The sequence below is a fragment of the Terrapene carolina genome, unplaced genomic scaffold, assembly GCF_002925995.2.
Source record: "Terrapene carolina triunguis isolate 2854851 unplaced genomic scaffold, T_m_triunguis-2.0 Scaffold28305, whole genome shotgun sequence".
In the NCBI taxonomy this organism is placed as follows: domain Eukaryota; kingdom Metazoa; phylum Chordata; order Testudines; family Emydidae; genus Terrapene; species Terrapene triunguis.
Genome location: NW_020692656.1, coordinates 54,842 through 61,406, shown reverse-complemented (window position 1 = coordinate 61,406; position 6,565 = coordinate 54,842). Strand labels below are relative to the sequence as shown.

The 6,565-nt window shown below is 48.2% G+C and overlaps 1 pseudogene; it reads left to right on the top strand.

The window, feature by feature from the left end:
- Positions 1-4,776: 4,776 nt before the first annotated feature.
- Positions 4,777-5,736, top strand: LOC112121471 (annotated as a pseudogene).
- The last annotated feature ends 829 nt before the right edge of the window (positions 5,737-6,565 follow it).

Sequence of the window (6,565 nt, the reverse complement as noted above, 5' to 3'; positions counted from 1 at the left end):
AGCATCTCCCTCCCTCTGCCTCACAGTTCAGACCCCCAAAGAAACACCCACAGCTCCTAATCCCCTCCCTCCCATCTCACAACTCTCCACCCCACAGACTCTCCCAGCCCCTGTTCTTTGAGATTCCCCCCTCCTATGGTCCAGAAACAATTCCCCACCCAGAGTTCTTTGTTCAGCTTCCTCAGAGATCCCTTCTGAAACCCTCTGCCCACCAGCCCCCTCCTCTGCTCAGCCCCACTACCCTGACATGGCCCCAGCCCCAGGGAACAGCCCCCCACATCTAGCTCCAAACAGCTGCCCATTCTCTCTTCCTATTCCCCATTGTCAGGCCCTGGCCATCACTTCCTTCCGCCCCCTTCCTCTCCTTCCTCTGCATGGCCCAGCTCCCCAATCCTGAACAGTGCCCCCAGGGTGGCCTCTTCCTATGCCCACCCAGCACACAGCAAACCTGAGGAACTCACTGACACAAGGTATTGCTGAGACAAAATAATCAGCAGAGTGACACATTGACAGGGATCATGAGAGCTCCCGGCAGTTACATTAGATCAGAGAATGAATTAAACTTCCATGGTGCAGGTCTCCAGCTAACCATTAATTCACAGGAAAGAATTGTCCATTGGGGTAGTGTGGGGGTGGTCCCGCCTCCATCTACAGCAGCTGGGGCTGGTCCCTTCAGGAGTCACTGCTCTGATCAGGGCTGTTCCCAGGAACCTGAGGAAAGAGGCACCTTTATTCCCATAAAGCTCAGCTAACTCTCAGGGCTGGATACATACACCCCAGGATCATGCATGGGGCAGGGAGAGGCTGGGAAAGTGGCAGGGAACACCTGTTGCCTCCCTGAAGAGGCAGCAGGTGACTCTCCCCCACCCCTTGGGATCAGCAAGGTGCTCACAGACAGACAAGGGGCAGCAGTGGTCACCCCAGTCTTCATCTCCCCATCTAGGCTGTATCCACTTGATTGAAGGGGTAGGGAAAGCCGTGCTCCTCCCTTTCTCCTACAGACAGAGCCTCCTCATGGGGTGAGGTGGGTAGGATCCTCCAAAACAGTGGGCAGGATTTCGAACCCATGGAGATGCCTGGAGCAGTTCCCCACTCTCAGAGCCATTGTCTCAGGCTCTCTGCAGACTCAGGCAGATGATGCTGCAGCTGCTGCACTGGGGGTAAATCTCCACATCACACACCTATTGTTCCAGCCTAGGGGTAGCACAGCATCTGGAGCTGGCCCAGGGCACTAGACTCCTGTGGAAAATGGGAAAATTCTGTTGGTGGAGGGTGGGGAGACAAATATTTCACCAAGATCTATGAAAATTCATTAAGAGCTCAAACAGAACTGAATCATGGATCATCTCTAAATAAATAATTCATTATGAATTATTCAGCCAGCCTCAGTTATAATCCTCCAGATTTTGGTGAAGTGAGGCACAGAAAGTTGAGCTAACATAGATGCATAGCCGGGCTTAGATCACAGGAGTTCTTGGCATCTTGACCTCCTCTCTCTAGATGGCTGGCTCTACTTTTTATTATTTTGCCTGGGATTCTCAAGGGAGTCTAAGGGAGCTAGGAGCCCAAGATGTATGTGCCTTAATCCCGTAGGCTCCTTTGCAAATCCCAGCCCTTGTTTTCTGAAATTCAGGACAAGCCCAGGCCATGGAAGTTAACAATATATATATGAAGCCAGGACTACAAAGGAGCATCTAAGCATCTAAGGCACCTACCTCCCACTGAATGACCATGGGATTTAGCCACCTAGCTCACTTAGGAGAATTGATAAATCCCAGCAGGTGCCTGTCTCTTTGTAATCCTGACCAATAGATAATGCAGAAGTTGGGCTTGAATCAGGGATCCCTGGGGGAGATCACAGGCTCTGTGCTATGCGGGGATCAGACTAGAGGACCAGAATGGCCTTTTTTAGCGTTATCACCTAGGCATCTGTTCACTGGCCTCTGGGCCTCTGCTGCTGAGCTGTGCAGAGCTCCAGGGAGTCAGTCCCAGTAGCCCTTAGGAAATAGTCCTGGATAAATCACCTTCCCACAGCATCAATCCTTTAATGCCAGTGCAGCTCAAAGCCAACTCCACACAAGTCATCTGCAGAGACCAACAGGTGTGAGTCCAGTTGTCAAGGCTGCTTCCCCACTCTGAACTTTAGGGTACAAATGTGGGGGCCTGCATGAAAACTTCTAAGCTTAACTACCAGCTTAGATCTGGTCCACTGCCACCATTCCCAAAGCTAATTCGCTTCCCTGGGAAGCCTTGAGAAACTCTTCACCAATTCCCTGGTGAATACAGATCCAAACCCCTTGGATCTTAAAACAAGGAGAAATTAACCATCCCCCCTCCTTCCTCCCACCAACTCCTGGTGGATCAAGATCCAACCCCCTTGGATCTCAAAACAAGGAAAAATCAATCAGGTTCTTAAAAAGAAGGCTTTTAATTAAAGAAAAAGGTAAAAATCATCTCTGTAAAATCAGGATGGAAAATAACTTTACAGGGTAATCAAATTTAAAGAGCTCAGAGGACCCCCCTCTGTCTTAGGTTCAAAGTACAGCAAACAGAGATAAACACTGTAGTAAAAGGTACATTTACAAGTTGAGAAAACAAAGATAAACTAACACGCCTTGCCTGGCTGTTTACTTACAAGTTTGAAATATGAGAGACTTATTCAGAAAGATTTGGAGAACCTGGATTGATGTCTGGTCCCTCTCAGTCCCAAGAGCGAACAACCCCCAAAACAAAGAGCACAAACAAAAGCCTTCCCCCCACCAAGATTTGAAAGTATCTTGTCCCCTTATTGGTCCTTTGGGTCAGGTGTCAGCTAGGTTACCTGAGCTTCTTAACTCTTTACAGGTAAAAGGATTTTGGAGTCTCTGGCCAGGAGGGATTTTATAGTACTGTACACAGGAGAGCTGTTACCCTTCCCTTTATAGTTATGACACCAGTTTTGTCAGTTCAGTCTCAGATTGAGGGGTGTAGGATTCCCAGATAACTGTGCCTTCAGCTTCTAGATTCTGGTATGCAGATAGATATTGAACAGAGAATCCTGGTGCTAGATGACTGCATGTGTCATATGTTCAGAAAAAAATCCACAAAGAACAATACAGTACGTTTGCTATTCCAATTAAATATATTGGGGGATCAACATACAGAGGGAAATTAAGATGATAAATATGAATTACAATATGAACTCATTAAGACTTTTCTCAGTTTAATCAATATCTACTGCTGATTGTTATTTTTCCACCCTTCAGGAAAATGTTGACTTCATTGAAAAGCCAAAATCCTTCCCTCTCCCCCCCCCCCCCATTTTTTGGCAAATGAAAACTTTCTGTTGAAAACTGGATTTTGTTTTTAATCACAAAACCAAAACTCTTTGGTTTTTGAGTTTTTGTTTCTTTATAAACCAAACCAAAATGTTTGAGAGAAGCAGACAGATTCTGAGATTTGCTGTTGTTTAGCAGAAAAAACAATCTCCATTAAAAAGAACACAGCGGAAAATTTCCAACTTGCTGTAGACTTTAAATAAATTGGGGAACATTAATATTGCCTGGTAAGACTTTAATTCCAAATCTATTTATTCTGTTGCATCTGGGCAATTTCTATTTCAAAAAGATAGTTGCACAGAGGTAACGACTGACTAACCATTAAAGTTCACAGAACACACAATGTTTTGTACAGATTAGCCCCTTTAAACCCTGAGTTAGAGTAGAACCAAGCAGCCAACACCTGTCTATCCTGACCCCATTCAAGGGCATACAGGAGCTCACTGGGAGTAGAACCCAGAACTACTTGTCTAGATACACACTGTTGCTGGCTGAGTATAAATGGAGTAAATTACACATAACAAGACATGTGGACATGTTTTCAAAGGGATTTAGGCACCTAGTGTGATTTTCAGAAGCACTGAGGAGCCTGGGGTTGGGTGCCTAGATGGTTTTGAATACCCCACTAGGTTTCTCAATACCCTTAAAACTGTGCTGCATAGCCCCTTTCCAAAAGACCTTACAGTCCTAGTAGACAAGGCAGAGATAGGGAGGGAGGGGAAACAAAGGCAGAAAGAGGTGAAATGTCTGGACCAAGATCACACAGCAGGTCACTGACAAAAACAAAAGTAGAGCCCAAGTGTCCTGGCAACAACTGCACTGCACAGCACAGCACAGAGTAATCGAAACAACATGGCGGTAATGGAGGGCTGCTGCTAGCCCCTTGTTACATGCCGGGAGAAGAGCACCTAGGAGTTGGTGCCAGAAATCAATTTGGAAGCAGGCTGCAGGCCATCCAGGCCCAGAGCTTATTATAGAAAAACTACAGATGAGTTGCCACTTATGATGTTGCGTGAGTCTATGTGATATTGCCCTGCAAAGTGGAAATCAGGCTGTGCTGGCATTTTAGTAGACCAGTTTCATCGGCAAGCTGTGAGCTTGGAGAGGGACATTCTTTGCAAGACTTTCTGGGTTTGGATTGTGCTTTGTTCCATCCTTCATACTGCATTTTAACAACACACACCCTGGGCCAAATCCTCAGATGGGGTAAAGTGAGGAAGCTCCATTGAGTTTAAAGGAGCTGACCCAATTCACACTAGTTTGCTAACAGGACTGATGGATCATCAAAGGCAAGGAGCATTAACAGCACCTAGTCATTGCAAGTGATGAGTGCTGGGCACCTTTGACATTCATATGAAGAGATAAAAGGAGAAGGGGAATCACGGCAATTCCCTCTGTCACTCTCATCCTGACCATTGTCCTTCTCATTCCCCCTACACACAATGTTCGGAAAAAGGAAATGTCAAACCAAATGACCATGACCGAGTTCCTTCTCTTGGGATTCTCTGACGTTCGGGAGTTGCAGATTTTGCACTTTGTGGTGTTTCTGGTGCTTTACCTGGCAGCCCTAGTGGGGAATCTTCTCATCATCACAGCCGTAGCCCTTGATCTCCACCTTCAACCCCCCATGTTCTTCTTCCTGATGAATCTATCCATCCTAGACCTCGGCTTCATCTCTGTCACCATCCCCAAATCCATGGTCAATTCCCTCATGAACACCAAGTTGATTTCTTATTCAGGATGTGTTGCCCAAGTTTTTCTCTTCGTATTCTTTGGTGCAGCTGATCTTGCCATACTGACCATCATGGCATATGATCGATATGTTGCCATCTGTCAACAACTGCACTATGATACTATAATGAACAGGAGAGCTTGTGTCCAAATGGCAGCCAGTGCCTGGATCAGTGGTCTTCTCTACTCTGTCCTGCACACCGGGAACATGTTTGCAAAAATATTCTGTGGAGGGAATGTGGTGGATTAGTTCTTCTGTGCAATCCCCCAGCTACTTAAGCTCGCCTGCTCTGACACATACCTCAGTGAAGTTGGGGTTATTGTCTTTAGTGTTTGCTTAGTCTTGAGCTGCTTTGTTTTCATAATTGTGTCGTATGTTCAGATCTTCAAAACAGTGCTAAGAATCCCCTCTGAGCAGGGCTGGCATAAAGCCTTCTCCACCTGCCTCCCTCACCTCATTGTGGTCTCCTTGTTCCTTTGTACTGCTACCTTTGCCTACCCGAAATCCGTCTTCAGCTCAACTCCAGGTCTGAATCTCATGGTGGGTGTTCTCTATTCTGTGTTGCAACCAATGATGAATCCAATCATCTATAGCATGAGAAACAAGGAGATCAAAGGTGCACTGAGTAAATGGATAGATTGGAGGTTACTCACTAAGAATAAAATTTCCATATTTCTTCTTCAGTAGTGTACAAGTGTTTGCCGGGGCTCGACCCTCTCCGGGGCGATGGGGAGCCACACTGACTCACTACCCACTGGGGCTAGGGTACTCTGTCTGGCTGCAGCATCTCCCCCAGCAGCCCTTGCAATCCTGAAAAGATACAGTCAGCCCGACCCTGGCTCAGTGCGGGCACCAACGTTATGTCAGGGCTCAGACCCTCAGTCAGGGTTGAGCGACAGTAAACACAGTATCTACACCCACGCCCTAGGTCAGGGCAGGGCAACAAACGCTGGGGCAGGCACTCAGGCCCCCAGTCAGGGCTGAGCAACAATAAGCAGAGTATTTAAGCCCAGGCCCTAGGTCAGGGCAGGGCAACAAATTCTGAGTCAAGCACTCAGGCCCTCAGTCAGGGCAGAGTAACAGTAAGCAGGGTATTTAAGCCCAGGCCCTAGGTCAGGGCTGAGTAACAGTAAGCAGGCCTAAGCCTCAACAGGCCTGGGAGAGGGGGAGACTGCCACCCATGGGTTGGGTGGCAGGGGGGACGCAGGCCCTCCCACTCCATTGCGTCCCAGCCCGGGGCCCTAGCAGCGGCGGAAGCTCGCTGCTTAGTCAGTGGGGATCCTGGCTGCAACACACTGACATAGGCTCTGGCAATGCTGCAGCCAGACTGGGGTCGGCTGCCCCCGGGCTACTTCCACACTCCCCCTCTGGGCCTACCTGGGGAACGGCGTCTGCCTCGGGGGGATCCTGGACCATGGGTTCGTCCAGCCAGTCGTCGTTCAGTAGGTCCGGCAACTCCTCCAGGTAGAGGGCGCAGGGCAGGCCCGGCGGCTCCTCTGGATAGTAGGCGCAGGGC